Source organism: Muntiacus reevesi, chromosome 5 (genome assembly GCF_963930625.1).
Source record: "Muntiacus reevesi chromosome 5, mMunRee1.1, whole genome shotgun sequence".
Classification (NCBI taxonomy): Eukaryota; Metazoa; Chordata; class Mammalia; order Artiodactyla; family Cervidae; genus Muntiacus; species Muntiacus reevesi.
Window position 1 is genome coordinate 111,252,527 of NC_089253.1, and position 21,752 is coordinate 111,274,278.

Genomic DNA, 21,752 nt, shown 5'->3' on the forward strand with positions numbered 1-21,752 from the left:
CCTCATCCAAGAAGATATACACATGGCAAATAAGGATATGAAAAATATGATCAATATTATACATCATTCAGTTCAGTTCAGTTGTTCAGTCACATCCAACTCTTTGTGACTCCATGGGCCGCAGCATACCAGGCCTCCCTGTCCATCACCAACTTCTGGAGTATACATCATTAGCCAACTACAAATTAAAACAATGAGATACCACCTCACACCCATTAAATGGCCCAAGAAACCACCACAACTTTGTAAAGCAATTATCTTCCAATTAAAAAAAAATAAAAGAATGGCCCAAACACAACACACTAACAGCAACCAAAGGCTGGTGAGCATGTGGAGCGACAGAAACTCTCATTCATTGTTGATGGGAATACAAAATGACGCAGACTTTGGAAGACAATTTGGCAGTTTCTCATGAAACTAAACGTATCTTCTCAGATGGTTCAGGACTAAAGAATCTGCCTGCCAATGCTGGAGACACAAAAGATGTGGGTTCAAACCCTGGGTCAGGAAGATCCTGAAGGGGGAAATGGCAACTCACTCCAGTAGTCTTACCCGGAAAATTCCATGGACATGGAGCCTGATGGGGTTGCAGTCTATAGTGTTGCAAAGAGCTGGATAAGACTGAACATGCAAGTACCCACCCAAACGTATTTTTATTGTGTGATCCAACAACTGTTTTAGGGCTTTGAAACTACTCTGTAAGACTTTATAACGGTGGCTGCATGTCTAAACCCACTGAATGTACAACATCAAGAGAAAACTCTAATGTAAACCACGGACTTGGGTTGCAGAATGTTGATAGGGAGGGAGGGTGTGCGTGTGTGGCAACATGAGGTATAATTCTCTGTATTTCTGCTCAGTTTTGCTTCTAATCTAAACTGTTCTAAAAAATAAAGTCTATTAAAAATTCAAGCCATAAACTGAGAGATAAAATTCTTATATCCAATAAAGAAATTATACCATTATATGTAAAGGCCTCCTACAAACAAAAAATAAAAGGATTTTAAAACCCAATTTAAAATGGGCAAATGACTTGAACAGACATTTCACAAAAGTAGGCATACAAGTGGCCAATAAGCTTGTGAAAAGATACCTAATATCATTAATCATCAGGGAAATATTAATTAAAATTACATTGAAATTCTACATCACACCCACTCAAACAGCTAAAACTAAAGACTGACAACACCAACTGTTGGCAAGTGTGTGGTAGAAGTGTCTTTGCTACTCACAGGAGTATAAAGTGATACAGCTTCTTTGGAAAACTGTTTGGGATCTTATAAGATTGTACACTTACCTAATGACCCAGCAATTCCAACCCTAGTTTACCCAAGAGAAGGATATTATTAATTCACAAAAACCTAACCAAGTGTGTTAAGAGTAGCTTTATTCCAAAAACTGAAAGCATATACAAATGTCCATCAACAGGATTATGAAGTTTTGAAAAAATATTGTATATTGGTATATAGGAATATTATTCAGTAATAAAATGGAAATGAACTACTAACAACAACATGGATAAATCTCTAAAACACTGCACAGAGTAAAAGAATCAGTGAAGTGAAATGAAAGTCGCTTAGTCGTGTCCGACTTTTGCAACCCCATGGACTGAATTCTCCAGGCCAGATTACTGGAGTGGGTAGCCATTCTCTTCTCCAAGGGATCTTCCCAATCCAGGGATCGAACCCAGATGTCCTGAATTGCAGGCGGATTCTTTATCAGCTGAGCCACCAGGGACGCCCCAAAAGAATACATATTGTACAATTCTTTAGTTTTAGTGGGTGTGACGTGTAGTTCCATTTATGTGATTTTAAGACACAACTAGACAAACTAACCCATGGTGATAGAAAGGAGAATGCTGCTGCTGCTGCTGCTAAGTCGCTTCAGTCATGTCCAACTCTGTGCAACCCTAAGGACAGCAGCCCACCAGGCTCCTCTGTCCACAGGATTCTCTAGGCAAGAATACTGGAGTGAGTTGCCATTTCCTTCTCCAAGAAGTGAGAATATGATTGCTTATTTGGGAAGGGAAATTGACTGAAGGAGGACATAAAGGAACTTTCTAGGGGCAATGAAATTGTCTTATAACTTGATTTGAGTATTGGTTAAGCTCCCTCGTAAGTCAGATGGTAAAGAATCTGTATGTAATGCAGGAGACCTGGGTTTGATTCCTGGGTCAGGAAGATCCCCTGGAGAAGGAAATGGAAACCCACTCCAATACTCTTGCCTGGAGAATCCCGTGGACAGCAGAGTCTGGCGGGCTACAGTCCACAGGGTTGCAAGAGTTGGACATGTTCAGTTCAGTGCAGTCACTCAGTCGTGTCCGACTCTTTGTGACCCCATGAACTGCAGCACTCCAGGCCTCCCTGTCCATCACCAACTCCCGGAGTTTACTCAAACTCATGTTCATTGAATCGGTGATGCCATCCAACCATCTCATCCTTTGTCGTCCCCTTCTGCTCCTGCCTTCAATCTTTCCCAGCATCAGGGTCTTTCCAAATGAGTCAGCTCTTCGTGGCCAGAGTATTGGAGTTTCAGCTTCAACATCAGTCCTTCCAATGAACGCCCAGGACTGATCTCCTTTAGGATGGACTGGTTGAGTCTCCTTGCAGTCCAAGGGACTCTCAAGAGTCTTCTCCAACACCACAGTTCAAAAGCATCAATTCTTCTGTGCTCAGCTTTCTTTATAGACTTAGCAACTAGACCACCACCACCACCTACATAAGTATATACATTGGTTAAAACTCATCCAGTTGTACACTTAACGGATATTGCATTTCATTGCCTGTCACTTTTACCTGCTTAAGAAAGAAACGTGACCTTAAGCTTGTTAAGCAAGACATATCATATACACATCTTTTTCATTTTCTTTCCCCTTGAAGAGTGTACAGAATACAGTGAGGGCTCAGTATACATGTGAGGAAAGTTAAATGAAGAAATTGTTTTAAAAGTTTATAGCCATGCAATTAGACATTCAAGTAGCTTCTTCTAGGCTTGTGTCTGGTTTCCTACCATAACTCTTTACAGAGAGAGGGACCTTCCTTCTCTGCTTTTCTTCAACTCTCAATGAGCACTCTAACTTTGAGCAAATTAACTCTCGGTGGTGGTCAATATACATGTATGAGTGCATGTGCGGATGTCTCCACAGTAAGATCAATTGTCTTGAGTTTTTCTCCTGTGATAGAAACTAAATTCTAAATTGATTAATTGCTTTTAAAACTTTTAACTGATCACCTAAATGAATAGTAAAAATAAACTGATAACTCAATCACAAGTATTTTTGAGACAAGCACCTTTGCTTGTCTAACTAATGATTTTCAAGATAATTTCCCCTCAAACTAGAGCAATGACTACAAAATTATTTTCTATGAAGTATTTTTTTGTTCTGAGGCTGTTTCCAAACTCAAACACTTATTATGAGAAATCTTTCCTTTACTAATAATTTTAAAGTTTTGAAAAATACAAAGATTGTTTAACTTTTTAAATATGTTATGCTAATGCAGAAAATAATCTTTTTTCCTTAGATACAGATCCTTAAAATGAAATTACTTTCAGTACTTAAATGTGACTTGAAAGAATAGACCTTTTTTATAACTTCAGTTAAAAAAAGCAGATGTCAGACAAAGATGTGTTATTGAATTCTAGCTATTGAAATGTGATATCTGAAATTCAAGATGGAAAAAGAGACAATGGGGATCAGTAAATATTCATATTTACATACCAGAGCTGTATTTTTCAAGGATGTTTTGCTTTAGATTAAGTAAAAGTTACTCAGAAAATCTTAGATCTTTGAAATATTTTTCAAATATAATTGCATTTCAATGAAAATAACTGCATTTCAAAAGCCAGAAGTTTCAACAACTTCCAGATTAAGAAGTGAAGTCCCAGTTAATTTGAAAAGATGATTGGAGAGCTTTTATTCTATTATATGACTAGCATAAAAGGAAACTTATGAATCACCTATAAGTTCTGATTCTTTACTTTTAAGCTGAGGTCACATTCCTCTCCCCTGTCCGTCATGGGATGGCCTCCTCCATGAAGTACACATCTGGTTTAAATTCCTGCCATATGTGATAAATCAATGCCTAACAGATAATAAATTTGGAAGACTGTATTCCCATAGGACTTTGACTTCTATTCTCTTAGCCTTTGCAAGTCTGATGATTTTTCCATTCTTAGCTCATACAGAATGTGCTTTAGAACTAAGAACTTGTCTCCAAATGCAATCAGTGGAAAACTTGAAATGAGCCATCACTGCTGCTGCTGTGTCTTTATGAACTTTGAAAAACTGAACCCACCCTTTCACAACTTCCTATGCTCTAGTCCTTTTTATTCAATAACATTTAGTAATTCAAAATTACTACTAAAGAGTAATGGATATTCACTATTTGGATTATTCATGCCTCCATTCTCTTATTTTAATACAAATATTTTTTTAAGGTATCCCCATTTTTATCAGTTAGAGCAGGACTACCAATTGTGGCAGGGCAGTTTAAAATAGTGGTTAGGGCATGAATTTGCCCACCGTATTGCTTAAGATGACTTAGGCAAGTATTAAAATGCTTTAAACTTTTTTTTTTCTTTTTTGCCATGCTGTGTCATTTGCAGGATCTTAGTTCCCTGACCAAGGAGTGAACCTGGGCCATGGCAGTGAAAGCCTGGAACCTAAGCCAGCAGAGAACTTCCTAAATGTCTATTTTCTAATCCACAAAATGGTAGTAATTATGGGAGGAACTTCTTCATAGGGTTGTTGTAAAGATTAACTGAGATGATGCTTATAAAATGCTTAGCACAGTGCATGCATGCTTAATCACCTCAGTTGTATCGTACTCTTTGTGACCCCATGGACTGTAGCTCCCCAGACTCCTCTATCCATGGGATTCTCCAGGCAAGAATACTGGAGCGGGTTGCCATACCCTCTTCCAGGGGATCTTCCAGACCCAGGTATCAAGCCTCTGACTCCTCATTGCAGGAGGATTCTTTAGTGCTGAACCACCTTACTTAGCACAGTATCTATTATTATTATATGTTCGGATGCATCCAACTCTTTGAAGCCCCATGGACTGTGGCCCGCTAGGCTCCTCTTTCCATAGAATTTTCCAGGCAAGAATATTGGAGTGGGTTGCCACTTTCTACTTCAGGAGATCTTCCCGATGCAGGGATCGAACTCGCATCTCTTGCCTTTCCTGTATTGGCAGGTGGGATTCTTTACCACTGGAGCCATCTGGGAAACCCTAGTGTGTCTGAGTGTGAAAGTCGCTCAGTTGTGTCTGACTCTTGGCGACCCCATGGACTATATAGTCCGTGGAATCCTCCAGGCCAGAAGACTGTTGTGGGTAGCCTTTCCCTTCTCCAGGGGATCTTCCCAACCCAGGGATCAAACCCAGGTGTCCCGCATTGCAGGTGAATTCTTTACCAGCTGAGCCACAAGGGAAGCCCTAGCATGGTATCTAACATGTACAAATTTTATGAGGTTTTTGTATATTAGCACAATTGTGACTTTACTTACACATCTTCTAATTTCTAGAACTACAGCTAACATTGCCAAGAGTGGAGCCTTATGAGAGATGCTGTTCCATAGTGTGTAATTAATGATGACTGTCAGGGAAGAATTTTTCTGTGGCTTTTATCAGTCTCACCACGTTTGGTATGTGTCCATCTCCCCCACTAGATGCTGGGTTCTTTGAGGATAGGGTCTATGTCTCATATCTCTTAAAATTACTGAGTCTGGTTAACTGTAGGCTATTGCTAAGGGAATGTATAAATGAACATGTGTGTACATATACCGGAAACATTCATTTTAAATTGAGTTATTTAGATGATTTTAAGTAACTAGAAAGAAGAATTTCTTTTAACTGAGTCTAGTAGAGCAATATAGACATTACGGCTACCAAAAAAAAGGACAGTTAACAATCACATGTTTTTCTTTGTTTACAATTTCAAAGATGAAGTCACAATTCAGATGTTTTATATTTGGATGACCATTAGACATCCAAGTGGAGAGGCTGAAGTGGGGACGGGGTGGACATAAACTTGGAGAGTTTCCTTAATTTCTGAAAACTTACAGAAATTTATAAGTTTGGAGAAAGCTGGGAGTTGTCAGTATGGGTAGTACTTAGATTCATGTGACTGAATAGGAATCACTCAGGGAGGAGATACAAATTAACAGGAAACAAGGTCCTAAGACTAAAGCCTGGGACATTCCAAAACTTAGTTTGGGGTGATGCTTAGAAGCCACAAGAAAGACTGATCTACAGAGGGTCGGAACACAGAGAAAATCAATCATCATATGCTCAGCTCTCATTGTCCCTGGCTCTTTTCAACTCACTCTCTGATTCTTCTCATCTATCTCATGAGGTTTTTCCAATTTCAGTGCACTGTTTGGATCCACATGTCTAAATTTCCTAACCGCCCCTCTGCTTCTCATGACCCTTACTCAATGATTCTCTGTTTTGCATGTGTCTTCAGAGGCCCACTTTCAACTTGAGGACATGGGGTCAGGGTGTCCCCTTTATAGCCTCAATCTCATGTAAGCCATGTTGTACCTTGCCTTTATTCCTCACCTCGCTTGTCATCTTCTCCACTGAAAAAGGCAAAGAGATAGCTATTTCTTGACACTCTTGAATTCAGACTGTGTGATTCAACTTTCAGATGGGCGCCTTGCACCCCTTTAAACTTATCCTAAGCCCTGCTTTCCTGGACTTCTTCCTTCTTGAGTACTATACTCTTGCTCCAGTTCTGGGCATTCAGCCACTTTAGAGAAACAACCTGTAATTTCCAGTCTGTCTCTGAGTCCTTCTGTTTCTGCACAACCCCATCTCCATTTTACCCAACTTCAGTGGCTAGAATTTTTGCTATGACCTCTTGGGTCATCTGAGCCATAGTTGGAAGAAGGTCAAGTCTCCTGAACCCGCCCTAACATACTGCCCAAACTTTTTACTATAGGGTGATCTTACAGAGCCTGAGGGAGAAGGAAACAGCAACCCACTCCAGTATTCTTGCCTGGAGAATCCTACAAACCGAGGAGTTTTGCGGGCTATGGTCCATGGGGTCACAAAGAGTCAGACACGACCGAAGCAAATTAGCACAGCACAAAGAGTTTGGGGGGAATTTTTCCCAGAATAGAGATGCACAAAATGGAAAATTCAAATATTTGATTTTCAGTTTATAATCTGTAATTGCTTCCTGAAATCACATGCTAAATCAGTAGGAATTTCTTAAGGGGGCACTACGGAACCTAATTAGCAAACAACACCTGATATTTGCCCTAGAGACCGTGGGATATAATTTAGTAGGAGGAGAAGAGAATCCCAAGATAATCAGGTCCTAGAACTCTTTTAAAGAGTTGCTATTTGAGGGCTCTATAAGCATTGATTGGTCTCTGTTTAGCTTAAATTATTACCAGGAAGGGTTAGGCATGTTTAAGACTGAGGAGTAGTAACAAGCCATTTGAAACCCTGAGTTTCGAGGCCACTGTACTACTAGATGGGGCTTCCCAGGTGGCAGAGAGATAAAGAATCTGTCTGCCAGTGCAGGAGACGCAGGTTTGATCCCTGGGTGGGGAAGATTCCCTGGAGAAGGAAATGGCAACTCACTTCAGTTTTCTTGCTTGGGGAATCCATGGACAGAGGAGGCTAGTGGGCTACAGTCCATAGGGGTCACAAAGAATCAGTCATGACTGAGATTGATACTACTAGATCTCTAGAAACAAAGTAAAGAATTTCCAAGTTCTGTTTTCCTGTTTGTTTGTCGATGATGCCTGGTCTAGAGCAATTATTTTCTTTACCTCATTGCATCCTGGTGGCTCAGATGGTAAAGAATCTGGCAGCAATGCAGGAGTGAGTGAGTGAGTGAGTGTTGCTCAGTCATGTCCAACTCTTTGCGATCCCACGGACTGTAGCCAGCCAGGTTCCTCTGTCCATGGGATTCTCCTAGGCAAGAATACAGGAGTGGGTTGCCATTTCCTTATTCTGGGAGAAGGAAATGCAGGATATCAGGGTTCAATCCCTGGGTTGGGAAGATCCCCTGGAGATAAAACAATGGCTGCACACTCCAGTATTCTTGCCTGGAGAATCCCATGGACAGAGGAGGCTGGCAGGTTACATTTCACGGGGTCACAAAGAGTTGGACACAACTGAGTGACTGGCATGAGCACAATATATATATTACAGTGTCAAGTGTGAATAATGACTGGTGCTGAACGATGAGTAATGACATTTTGCCCTCCTGGTACTTTCACTCTGCAGTGTGGGAGAGGACATATGTGAACACGACTAATCTAAGCAAGTAAATGGGAGAGAGAGACACTAAATGTGGTTAGAGAACTACTCAGACTTCACAAACTTCCAATACTTTGGCCATCTGATGTGAAGAGCCAACTCATTGGAAAAGACCTTGATGCTGGGAAAGATTGAGGGCAGGAGGAGAAGAGGATGACAGAGGATGAGATGGTTGGATGGCATCACTGACTCAATGGACTTGAATTTGAGCAAACTCTGGGAGATAGTGAAGGACAGGGAAGCCTGGTGTGCTGCAGTCTATGGAGTTGCAAAGAGTTGGACATGACTTAGTGACTGAATAGAACAGCAAACTTCATGTTCCAGTGGGAATTTAGGATTAAAATAAAGCATTTTAAACTTTTAGTATGAACTGTTACTGTGTTTTGACAAGACTTTAAAATCTACATCCTAATGCAGTTTGACTTGAAAGGCCACCAATAACAAGCTTTCCTGTTGGCCATAATTTTTCTTTGGGTCGCTGCAATAATGTCATATGACATTCCTACTCAAGATCATTCCTGGAGTATTCAGTTCCAAAGATAGAAAATTCATTGCTTCTCCATTCTTTTCCACTAAAGAGTTCTCCATGTTCCGTATCTATTGGCAGAGATGGCCTTTTCTCCATACTATGAATGACATGGTGTCTTGTCTATAGGCTATATTTGTGACATCTTCCTGTAATGTCATTTGTATTCACTATGTGTCAAGCCACATGCTAAAGGCTGTGATAAGAATATGGCCAAGTCTAATTAAAGAGACAAGTCAAGAAATGAATAGGCTGACATATAGCTAGGAACTAGATCATGTAAAAGAAAGGACAGCTATGTTGAGCTCAGGCCCAGAGTAGTCTGTCAAATTTTAGGAAACGGAGAGTCAAATCAGGGAAGCTAATGTGATACAGTTCAAAAGTGAAACAGTGGTCCAGTGGTTAAGAATCGTCCTGCCTGTCTTCCCCTGTGGCTCAGATGGTAAAGAATCATCCTGCCGATGCATGGGACACAGGTTCAATCCCTGGTCCAGGAAGATCCCATATGCCACAGGACAACTAAGCCTGTGCGCCACAACAGTGAGAAGACAAAAACCACAATGAGAAGCCCATACACCACAACCAGAGAGTAGCCCCTGCCTGTCACACCTAGAGAAAGCCCGAGTGCAGCAGTGAAGACCCAGCACAGCCAAAACTAAATAAATAAATCAAAACACAGTGTTGAGTGAAAAAGTAAAAAACAAAAGAGGACCTATAGGATAATACCATTTAAAAAAAAAGTGAAATGGGAGACTAAGGATGTGCAGGAGTCAAGAGGTCAAGGAATTAGAAACCCACTAACTTGGAACATCAATACTGTTCTAGAACAAAACATAATTAGATCAGAGGATGAATGAGTATTGGAGAGAGACAGAACCAGGTGAGTTAGGCTACTCATATGTTCTTTACAAGATACTATAACAAGAAGCTTCATTTGCAGCTATCTTTATTTTATCTTACCCTATATGTGGCAGAACTTAAAATTCTTAAGAAATCACAGTCAAAAAAAAAAAGAAATCACAGTCAATTCTGATCTTATAAGCATGACTTATGAAGTGTGTCTATTTAAAAATGATGAAACAATATACACAATTGAATATTAGCCATAAAAAAGATGAAATATTGCTATTTGCAACAACATGGATGGACCTGGAAGGTGTTATGCTTAGTGAAATAAGTCAGACAAAGAAAAACAAATACTGTGTATTTTCCTTTCAGTTCAGTTCAGTTCAATTGCTCAGTCGTGTCTGATTCTTTGTGACCCCATGAATCACAGCACGCCAGGCCTCCCTGTCCATCGCCAACTCCCGGACTCAAACTCATGTCCATTGAGTCGGTGATGCCATCCAACCATCTCATCCTCTGTCGTCCCCTTCTCCTCCTGCCTTCAATCCTTCCCAGCTTCAGGGTCTTTTCAAATGAGTCAGTTCTTTGTATCAGGTGGCCAAAGTATTGGGTTTCAGCTTCAACATCAGTCCTTCCAATGAATATTCAGGACTGATCTCTTTTAGGATGAACTGGTTGGATCTCCTTGCAGTCCAAGGGACTCTCAAGAGTCTTCTCCAACACCACAGTTCAAAAGCATCAATTCTTTAGTGCTCAGCTTTCTTTATAGTCCAACTCTCACATCCATACATGACTACTGGAAAAATCATAGCCTTGACTAGATGAGCCTTTGTTGACAAAGTAATGTCTCTGCTTTTTATTATGCTGTCTAGGTTGGTCATAGCTTTTCTTCCAAGGCGTAAGCATCTTTTAATTTCAAGGCTGCAGTCACCATCTGCAGTGATTTTGGAGCCCAACAAAATAAAGTCTCTCACTGTTTCCACTGTTACCACATCTATTTGCCACGAAGTGATGGGACCAGATGCCATGATCTTAGTTTTCTGAATGTTGAGTTTTAAGCCAATTTTTTCACTCTCCTCTTTCACTTTCATCAAGAGGCTCTTTAGTTCTTTTTCGCTTTCTGCCATAAGAGTGGTGTCATCTGCATATCTGAGGTTGTTGATATTTCTCCTGGCAATCTTGATTCCAGCTTGTGCTTCATCCAGCCCAGCTCATGATGTATTCTGCATATAAGTTAAATAATCAGGGCAGCAATATACAACCTTGACATACTCCTTTTCCTATTTGGAACCAGTCTGTTGTTCCATGTCCAGTTCTAACTGTTGCTTCCTGACCTGCATACAGATTTCTCAAGAGGTAGGTCAGGTGGTCTGGTATTCCCATCTCTTTAAGAATTTTCCAGAGTTTGTTGTGGCCCACACAGTCAAAGGCTTTAGTATAGTCAATAAAGCAGAAGTAGATGTTTTTCTGGAACTCTCTTGCTTTCTCAATGATCCAACGGATGTTGGCAATTTGATCTCTGGTTCCTCTGCGAACCTAATAAACAAAACAAGCTAACAAATATAATAAAATAGAAACAGATTCACAGATAGAGAAAACTAGGGGATTCCAGAGAGGTGGGGGTGGGAAATGGGTAGAACAAGTAAAAGAATTAAGAGGTACAAACTAGTAGTTATAAACATAACTAAGTCACAGAGATGCATTGTACAACACAGGGAATACAGTCAATACTTTATAATACAGTCAATATTTTATAATATTTATGGTATGCAGTCTATAAAAACATCAAAACACCATGTTGTACACCTGAAATGAAAATAATACTATAAATTAATGATTCTTCAATACACTGTTTAAAAAACATAAAACAAAAATTTTTCTACAGACGAAAATCTTTAGAAAATATCTCTTCCTGGATGTAACACATAAAACCTTGGTATTCTTGGTTGACCAGAATGGTTTTCATATTTACCTGAATTATAACCTACTTCAGTATGTTCTTTGATGCATATGTAAATGGTTTACTTTTGTGGAGTATAAAATGCTAATGATTCAGCAGATGGATACTGCAGAGTTTTCTACATCTTGATATAGTCTAAAATAAAAAGACATTTTCTTTGTCTGTTTGGGATTTAGCAGTTCTTTTAAATTCTTTACTAAAAACATTTCCAAGAAATGTGTTAGATAAGAGGGGTCTTTACCCTCCACTCTCTCACCACACAAAAAGTATTCTTCTGTAGCTTGTTTTAAGTGGGAAAAATTAAAATGTCCACAAGGGCAGTTTGAGCAAGCTGTAACTTGATTTAAATATTTTGCACTTTTCATCTGTACCTCCCCGCTGGGCTCTTTCAGCCCTCTTTTCCAGAGAAATCTCCATTTTAGTTCTAAGTTTTAATCTTAATTATCTATTCCTTGTTAGTTTCCAGGATTATTCTTGGTGTTCCTAGATCAATGCCAAGGCACAGTTCTCACCACTTGCAGTAAACATTTTGAAAGGAAAAAAACCTACAAAGCTTGTTTGAATAGAATAAACTTACTTCATATTAGAAAACTAAAGCCAGTAATTATTAAATCACACTTTATTTATATATCAAGTTGGATATCACAATAATACCCTCCATTATTAACTACAAAGAAACAGTTGGCTAGTCAGGCTGCATCAGAATGAAAACTTTTACTCATTCTTTTGACTTTTCAAACACATGCTAGTTCATTATTTTAATAAAATGCACTAACAGATGTTAGGCAGAATGTGGCCACATCTGGGACATATAAAATACCATTCCAAGTCTCCATAGGAGGGAAATAGCAATAGTATTTAGTTCTCCCCCAAAGCTTAACTAGCCCATCTCATTTAATCTGTTTAACTCTAAGCTGAACAGTTAAGAGTAGCACCAATTATTTTGATTATCTTGGGAATATAAAAAGGAACAAAGAGCTAAAACACCAAGGGAAGTGTCACAAAAAGAAATGCACTATGTTGAAATACAAATAAAACTTCACTAAAGCTTGTGGCTAGAGCTATATTTTTCCAGCTGAAGAGGTAGTAAATCTCGAGTTGCCTGCTTCCTGAAGTCACCTTGAATTATAGGTCTCTTTAGGCCTTCCTACAACATTCCTACTTAATTTCACCCTTTCAAAGAAAGCACAACAAGTCTAAATGATGACAAATAAATATGCTGGTAGATGTAGTTTGACAGTTACGGTGGTGGTGGTGGTGGTGGTTTAGTCACTAAACTCATGTCTGACTCTTGTGACCCCATGGACTGTAGTCTGCCAGGTTCCTGTGTCAGGGGTTTCTCAGCCAAGAATACTACAGTGCTTTGCCATTTCTTTCTCCAGGGGATGTAACCAACTCAGGGACTGAACAGGCATCTCTTGCATTGGCAGGCGAATTCTTTACTTCTAAGCCACCAGGGAATCCCTTGAAAATTATATTCTGTATGTGCATGTGTATGTGTATGTGTATGTGTCTGTGTCCTGGGTGTTCATTGGAAGGACTGATGCTGAAGCTGAAACTCCAGTACTTTGGCCACCTTATGCAAAGAGTTGACTCATTGGAAAAGACCCTGATGCTGAGAGGGATTGTGGGTAGGAGGAGAAGGGGACGACATAGGATGAGATGGCTGGATGGCATCACCGACTCGATGGACATGGGTTTGGGTAAACTCCGAGAGTTGGTGATGGACAGGGAGGCCTGGTGTGCTGTGATTCATGGGGTCGCAAAGAGTCGGACACAACTGAGTGACTGAACTGAACTGAACTGAACTGAATTTATGTGCGCGCAGTTGCTCAGTTGTGTCTGAGTCTTTGCGGCCCCATGGACTGTTGCCGGGAGAAGGAAATGTCAACCCACTCTAGTATTCTTGCCAGGAGAATCCCATGGATGGAGGAGCCTGGTAGGCTACAGTCCATGGGGTTTCGAAGAGTTGGACACGACTGAGCGACTTACACTTTCATGGACTGGAAAAGGAAATGGCAACACTCCAGTGTTCTTGCCTGGAGAATCCCAGGGACAGGGGAGCCTGGTGGGCTGCCATCTATGGGGTCGCACAGAGTTGGACATGACTGAAGTGACTGAGCAGCAGCAGCAGTAGAACTGTTACTGCCAGGCTCCTCTGTCCATGGGATTCTTTCGGTAAGAATACTGGAGTGGTTGCCATGCCCTCCTCCAGGGGATCTTCCTGACCCAGGGATCCAACCAGCATCTCTTGCATCTCCTACACAGGCAGATTCATGTTTTGCTTTTGTTTTCTTATAGTGATTAAATCCCAATATATTCCAGTCCTTCAACCTCCCTTTCAGTATTAGTTTGTTTTCTTGTGTAACTTTTCTAAGAAAACAAAAACAAAAAAACCTGATGGTTTTCTGTCAACAGGTCTGGTTCATATACTATTATATATAACATTGTCTCTAGCTTCTTTAAAATGAACCATACTGATGATTAAACACTAGGAATAAACACTAGTGTTGAGAGCATGTCATGGAGGTGTTTGTCTCAGCCTGCTTACCCATTAGAAAGAAGAAAAATGCTGGAGCTGTGTATGCAGCACAAAGAGGGAAGTGCAGCCTGGACTTGGAGTCAGATGCCCAGCTGTGTATGCAGCACAAAGAGGGAAGTGCAGCCTGGACTTGGAGTCAGATGCCCAGCTGTGTATGCAGCACAAAGAGGGAAGTGCAGCCTGGACTTGGAGTCAGATGCCCAGCTGTGAGTCTCAGTTCTGCTGCTTATGAGCTCAATGTTTGGGAGAATTAGTTCATCACAGAAGCGGCATTTTCCTCTTCTGTGAAGTAGTAATAATACCTTGGAGAATTGTTCTGAAGAGTCAATGAAATAATGACTGTAAAAGTGCAATCAAGCACATATATTTTTAAAAACATTTATTCATCTGGATGCATTAGGTCTTTGTTGTACCATGTGGGATCTCTGTTGCATTCAGACCTTAGTCGTGGCACCTGGGCTCAGGATCACAGCTCAGTATCACAGCTCAGTTGCTCTGTGGCATGTGGAATCTCAGTTCCCTGACCAGGGATTGAACCCACGTCTCCTGCAATGCAAGGTGTATTCTTAACCACTGGACCGCCAGGGAAGTCCCTAAAGCTTCTTATTAACAAAATGCTGATGGACTGCACTCTTCCACCCAAGTACTAACCAGGCCTGACCCTGCTTAGCTTCCGAGATCAGATGGGATTGGGCACGTTCAGGGTGGTATGGCCATAGACTGGACTGCACTCTTCATCTCAGATAAGCAGGTAACAATTAGATATCTGGAGCACAGCTGAAAAGAAGTCCATGGGGTGGATATAAAATAGGCAGGTGTGAATCTCCATTTAAGACAAACTGTCTAAGTAGAGAAAGCCTCTAGGGGACTAAATGCAATTCTGATAAAAATATCTGCTCTTATGCAGTAAAGTGAGACATACCAAGATCATATGAACTATTCTACTTCATATACACGCTGGGATCAAAGATTCCCAGTCTTTCACTCTTTTAATGCCTATTTATTCAGCATTTACTATATGCCAAACATCGTGCTAGGTATACACTTTTTTCCATGTAAATAAGATTTCTGCTCCTAAGGACCTTGTTATATTAATATCTTTATTTCAAGCACTTGGCAAAGTATTAGCACATAGTAGATGCTCACCAAAAGTTGACCAAGCTGAACTAATCTCCTTTGTAGTATCACCATAACAGAAAACCAGGAAAGAGGTGATTTTTGTGATCAGAGATGTCTACCCAATTCACCATGTGATTAACAGGGTACTACTTTTGAAGTTTTGAGGGAAAAGAAACTTACTAATTAGAAGTCATCTAGTCATCCACCTAAAACACTTGTATTATATAGTATTAATTTAGTCTCTTCCTGGTTAAAACATAATTACTACTTTAACAAGAGGGTAGAGTGTTAACAGGAAATGTTTTAGAGGGTGGTGACCCTCATGTCAGGTCAAAAAATAGCAAAAAGAATGTAGGCTGGATATGTCAAATCACTATTGATAGACTGACTGTGGACTTGACATTGATTTAATGTACAATTTAAAAAGGGGGAAGAAAGATGAAAAGTGCATTCTATTTATGTGATAGTTGACTTTTAAAAAGTACCGTGAGTTTTTTTGTTTTGTTTCGTTCTTTAGAAAACATACCTTTCTTGAAGGCATTCAAGAGAGCCAGTGTTATGAAATGAAACTTAAGTTCTTTTTCATAATATCTAGAAACTAAGTGGTGGGCTCAGGGTGACTGACATTAGTATTGTTCACCGATATCACCACCTGTCCTGAACTCTGTTCAGCCTCAGTTTAAGGACTCAGTCCCTGTGAAGATGGAGGCTATGTAACTAGTTTTGGCCATGATGTTTGATCAGGGATCTGTCTGCTTCCCCACCTAAGGATGTGAAAGGTTCACAGGGATTCTTCAGTCACTTTCTTCCTCTGCCACAGAGACTCAGTTGCAGTGTTCTGGGTAAGTCCTCTGCCAATCTGGTTCCTAGAGTGACTGGAATAGAATAAGCCCGATTCACAAGAAACATGAACAAGCAATAAACTTTTGGTGTGCTAGGCATGAAGATTTGGGAGATGAGCTGTCTGCTACTGTACTGTAACATAGCCTTTCCTGATGAATGTAGTCAGGGGACATCCATAACACTCTCAGTTCAAGTTTTTGAGAAAGAGATAAAATAGATAATACCAGCTCCATTAATCTGTCAGCAGTGTCTTTCAAATTAAGGATGCTAGCCTGAGGTCTAGCTTATTAATTGCATTTAATCCAGATATCCCATAACTTTTCCATTTTTTTTTTTTTTTTACTAATTCTCTTGTCAATCTTTTAAAAGTACTATTTTAGCTTTTATTCATAAAATTCCTGTTTTTTTAACAAATCGTTTTTTTCCTCAAAATCATAACCTCACCACATATTATTTTCATATGCACTTTCACTAGAGTAAAACGGTCTGAATTACGAACAGCATTAATGCGATGACACATGCAGTTGTGAACAAAGAAGGGAGACACTTCTGCAACTGCATTCTCTGTAAAAAGTGAACCCTTACAGGAAGGGAGAAGCAGGAGCATTCCTGATTTTCTTTTCTTTTTGTTCCACGTTGGAAAAACAGCTTAATCTTGAAGGGCTTATAGCGTCTGAGAATTATCATTTCTTATTTAAAGCCTTAGATAGTAAGGGAAGTCTTAAGTCCCTGGTTTTGCTCTTGTTGATCTTAATGGATTGTTAGGTAGGGCAAATGACGTGTTGTCTTAAATATTTTAACGCCTGTCTTCTTTCGACCTATCCAAAGCTATCCCTCACAGTCCTACTCAACTCCGAGCTCCTCAGGAAATCTCCGCTAACACACCAGCTAGAATCAAGCCTTTTCTCCCCCAAAATCTTACATAACTTCATATCATTTATTTGGCATTGCTTGTAGAGTTTAGAGAGTTCAAGAGACAGAAAGGACTTAAGAATCATTCAACACAATCCTCTCATTCTGCAAATGAGGAGAGTAAAGTCCAGGACAATTATGTACTTTAGTTAAGTCACACAGTTAGAGGCACATTGGAGGCTATAAACCTAGTTTGCCCAATTCTCAGTGCGTTCCCTTCCTTTGTGTCCCAAATGCGTTCCGTTTACTACCTGAAATTGTTGGTTATTTTTCAAGAGAACAGATCATCTCACCAATAGTACATCTTGTGATCAGCAACTCTTTCAGCTACTTCAGCTTGTAGCTTAATGTATTCACATTTTATATACTTGGTACTAGACTGATTGGTTGTGTTTTAGGTAACGACTACATCTATTACATCTACCACTTATTCTCAAACTCAGAAGCTAATACTGGGAGGGGCTGAGGAAGGATTGCAACAGCCGCAAGGTAAGTAAGTAAACCGATGAGAACCAGGAGAACGCTTACAGACGTCCAAGAATATACACTTAGCACTGAAGGTCGTTTTCCCTGGAACTGGGTCTTGCTGGTTCACTCTGCAAGGACGGAAAGTGTGTGTGAGCGTTGCCGTGGGGTGGGGGGAGGCAGAGTGCCGAAGTTCAGGTGAACTTCTAGAGGTGAAAGCCTGACGAGGACGTCTACCGGGTGGGAAGGGTGGCAGTCGCGGGCGAGAGCAGGAGTCCGAGCGCGAACCCCAGCAGCGGGCCAGGGAGGCGCAGTGAGGGGCGCATGCAGAGGCAGGAGAGCTCAGCAGAGAGAACGCCGAGGACGAGGTGGCGCCGCCGTCAGCCGGGCGTTGCCCGGGGGCCGCGTCGCCCCGCGGAGGGCGCCGGGGGGCGGAGCCGGGCGGCCCGGGGCGGGGCGGCGACTCGGGCCCTCCCGGCAGCACGCGGCGGCGCCCCCTCCCCTCGCGCCGCGGGCCTCCCCGCGCCGCGCACGTCCCCGTCCCGCGCCTCCGCCCCCTCGCCCGCCCGCCCGCTCCTTCCCGCCCTCCCCGCCGTGCCGGCCAAGCCGGCTTCCCCTCGGTCTCTCATGAATATTGAGCGGCCCCTGTTGTATTTCCCGAGCTCCATTGCGGAAGCCGAGGCTCGCCATATTGTGCGGCGGCGCCGGCGGCTTGTGCCCGAGTCTCGCTCCGGACGCGGCCCGCGGAGCCCCGGGTTGGGGCAGGAGCCGGTGAGGCGAGGGACGCGCGAGGAGGCGAGGGGGCGCGGGCGCGGCGGGCTCGGCCGTGCGTCAGCTCGGCGGGGCTGCGGGCCGCTGACGGCCGCGCCGGGGCCGGAGCTGAGGGGGGGCGGGTGTGTGTATCCGCGGGGGTGTGAGCGGAGATGGCGCCGCCGCCCCCGGCCGCTCTCGGGGCGGGGATGGCGGGGGAAGGCGGCTTCTCATTGTTCCCGTTTCTTCGAGGGTCTTGGCGGGGGTGGGAGTCCTGCTTGAGGAGAACCCCCCGTGGGCGAAGCTCGGGGATTCCTTCCTTCGTGCGAGCCGCTCGCGCTGCGCGGAGGCCAGGGCTGCGCTGCGGCGCCCCGTCGCCTCCCCGGGCAGGGGGGCCCCCAGCCTCTCCGCGGCCCCTCTCCGGAGACGAACCGCGTGGAATGCAGGGTTTTCCCCCCTCGGGCTTCCCCCCTCGCGGCCCGGGGGTGTGTGTGATGTGTGTGTCCGCGCTGTGAGGGTGGGGTAGGGGCGCTTTGTGCGCCTAGCCCGCTCTCCCCCCCGGGGTGCTGGAGTCGGGGTTGGCTTGTCGAGGCGCTCCTTGGCGTCGGGGTTCCCTGTAGGCGGCGGGGAGACCCCTCCTGGTGAAAACATTCCTGGAGTGCCGCCTGCCCGCTAGGAGTATCTGTTGCTGCGCTCTCAGACCCGCGGGGGTGCCCCGGAGGAGTCGTGGGGGGAGGGGGCGTCTGGGTTTGTTCCTGATGGAAGCTTCGCATTTTTGAACCCCGTCGTGTACGCCGAGGGCTTTGGCCTCGAGTGTCGCCGGGGAGCCCTCGTCCGGGTTGTCAGGATCGTTTCCCTCCTAGGGAAGTCGTCTCCCTGCGCCCAGAGCTACTGTTAGTGAAAAAAATCGATCTAAAACTTTGAGGTTCCTTCCGATTATTTTGGGGGGACCCGAAGACCAGTTACAGGCTTATCTCCTTGAAAGCTTTTTTGGGTTTCTGCTGCCAGACTCTCCGAAGTTTTAGAAAATGTATGCCTTTAACGTGGTTAAATGGTTAGGGAATGTCAGGTTCCTCGGAGGTGTGTGAAGATTGGTTTGCTGTGAACAGGGTAGATTTGCATTCGGCCTTCTCGTAATATGCTTTATTTCTTTTAAAAATTAAAAAAAAATTGAGACATGATTTCAGTGTTTTAGACTGAGAATTATGTTGAAAACTAATTATGTGTGATTTGCATTGCATAATCTACTTTTGGTAGTTCCACGATGATCAGCTAGAATACTTAGTGTAATTGGCAGACTCTACTTTTCTCACTTGCAAAAGAGTGTAGTTTTTGATTATTTTAATAACTCAGGTTGGTAGTAGAACCTGTGTTTTTAAAGTGGCTATTTCATCCTTTGATTTATCAAGAATTTAAATGGCAGCAATATGACTCTTAGTTATTCCCCTTTCCCCCTAAAATTTCTACTTGTCACTATCAACAGGTATTTTTAAAAAATCTTGTTTGTACGTTTAACGTAATTTTTAATAAAACAATGCATATGTAAGACTTCATTTTCCAAAAGGCTAGCACAGCAAATATGGCCCCTTACGTTTTCTAAGGATTGGTGATATTTCTTTCAGGTACCTTTGTGGAATACACGTTTGAGGTTAATTATAGTAGGTGTGAGAGTGAAATGGAGAATTTATGAAGGACAACTGCCAGAGTAGGCTAGTGGGCTTGAGTATTAGAAAAATATGCTGATGGTTCTCAAATGTGCTGCATAGAAAAATTTTAAATTAGAACCATTAACATAATGTAGACAATGCAGACATTCAACATACTGAGAATTTTGAGTTTTTCCTCTGCCTGTGTGGAACTTTCAGACTGCTCGCTCCCAGGTTTGTGAGGAGAGAAATACGGAGCAGATCAGCAAACGTCTTTGGAATTTCATTTGTCTATCACTGACCTTCAGCATGTGGTGTCAGGTCTATCTCTTTAATTTGATTTATTCGTGGTTTGTGTTTATATTATGCAGTCTTTGGAGGAAAGGTGATATATGTCTAATGAATAATATATAACCAGATGTTTCAGTGACAGTTTCATTTCTATACATTAGCACAGAAGCATAATTCCTTCCAGCGAGAGAAGTGAGCTAACATTAAAAAGCACTTTATTAAAATCATAGCTGCGTTTCTGGTATGACTTAAAGCACTCAGAATTTTGTATCCACTCGCTTGTTAAATCTGGGGAAACTAGACAATGTATCACAGTTTACAGTTTTTAAAAAAGGGAAAACACTGCAAGATTATATAGACTGCCGGTGTACAGATCTACACTTGATTTTTAATTAGTGTTGTTTGTTAGACATGTTGTGGAAGACAGACATTGTTGTCAGACACTAGTTATTTAGTTTCCTGGTTTTTTTCCATCTCTGAAAGCTTGCATCAATAAGTTATTATAGTAACGTATTGAATGATTATTTGCTTTGAAATGAGTAGAGCCTGATACAATTTGAGTACAGGGGTACACTAAAATTTACCCTGTCTGTTCTCTGTAGGTTGAGATATCCTGTCTGTTCCCCTGTCAGATTTTTCATTTTTTCCACCTAATGTGTCAAACAGGTCCTCTGGTGTCCCTTGTTAGGCATAGAGCTTGGTTGATTTTACGTAGATATACTGACTGGTAACAAAACTTTTGGCAGTTAAGTAGCAACTAGTGTTATGTCCATAGGCAGGAGCTAGGTGATGAGTCCCTGATTTTATAGGTCCTAAGGGGGCGGGTGGCCCACTCTCCATTTTTATGCTGTGTGGAGGAATTCCAGTGGAGATTTCAAGTTTAAAATTTTTTTCACTTCTCTTTTGTCTTACGGTTATTAGGCAGCCGAAGTGGACTAATACGTCTGGGCCTAGTGATACTTTTTATGGATGCTCAGGAGCTATGTAAATACATTACCAAGAATTCTGAGAAGGATTCTTATGCCTGAAATTGCCTTTTCTCTACTATCTGCCATTTTATCGTAATTTAAAAAATTCAGTTTATTAAGTACAATAATGAAAAGTTATCTTTGAAATTAGCCTCAGATTAAATTGTCTAGTGAGGACATCTTATTAAATGAAGTAACAAACCATGTAAAACTATCAAAGCATTTTGGTCATTTGTTTTCAACAGTTGTATTGTTTTGGGGCTCTCCTGCAGGAGATATTTCTTTCTGTGTCTGCTGTAAGCGTGGAGTTGTATTTTATGAAGAAGTTTGCTTCTGAAGTCAATGTGTAAAATGAAAATCACATGTAATAAAAAATTATGCTTGAAATCTCTCAGGATGGGAAGAACATACCAGTAAGTTCAGTTCAGCTTTAGTGTTGGAACAGATTGCTGTTTCTTTTGTTGAACACTAGATGAAGTAGTCAGCCTGCACTGTGGGCCATGTTGAACACAGCAAAAAAAAAAAAAAAAAAACCAACTTAAATTTAAGAATCACATTCAGCATGTCATCATGCTCATACTAGGAGAGGCTTGTGGGAACTGAGACCG

At 41.9% G+C, this 21,752-nt stretch overlaps 1 protein-coding gene and 1 long non-coding RNA gene across 2 annotated transcripts in view; one reads left to right on the forward strand and one right to left on the reverse strand.

Moving 5' to 3' along the window:
- Positions 1-12,920, reverse strand: part of LOC136168571 (uncharacterized) — a 332,652-nt gene extending 319,732 nt beyond the window's left edge. Inside the window, exon 1 of the long non-coding RNA XR_010663322.1 lies at positions 12,882-12,920. This is a non-coding gene — a long non-coding RNA (uncharacterized lncRNA). The remainder of the gene's footprint in view (positions 1-12,881) is intronic.
- A 5,138-nt stretch (positions 12,921-18,058) lies between these two features.
- Positions 18,059-21,752, forward strand: part of RNF2 (ring finger protein 2) — a 35,960-nt gene continuing 32,266 nt past the window's right edge. The window contains exon 1 of the mRNA XM_065936205.1: positions 18,059-18,260. The gene's annotated coding sequence lies outside the window, so the exon portion shown is untranslated. The remainder of the gene's footprint in view (positions 18,261-21,752) is intronic.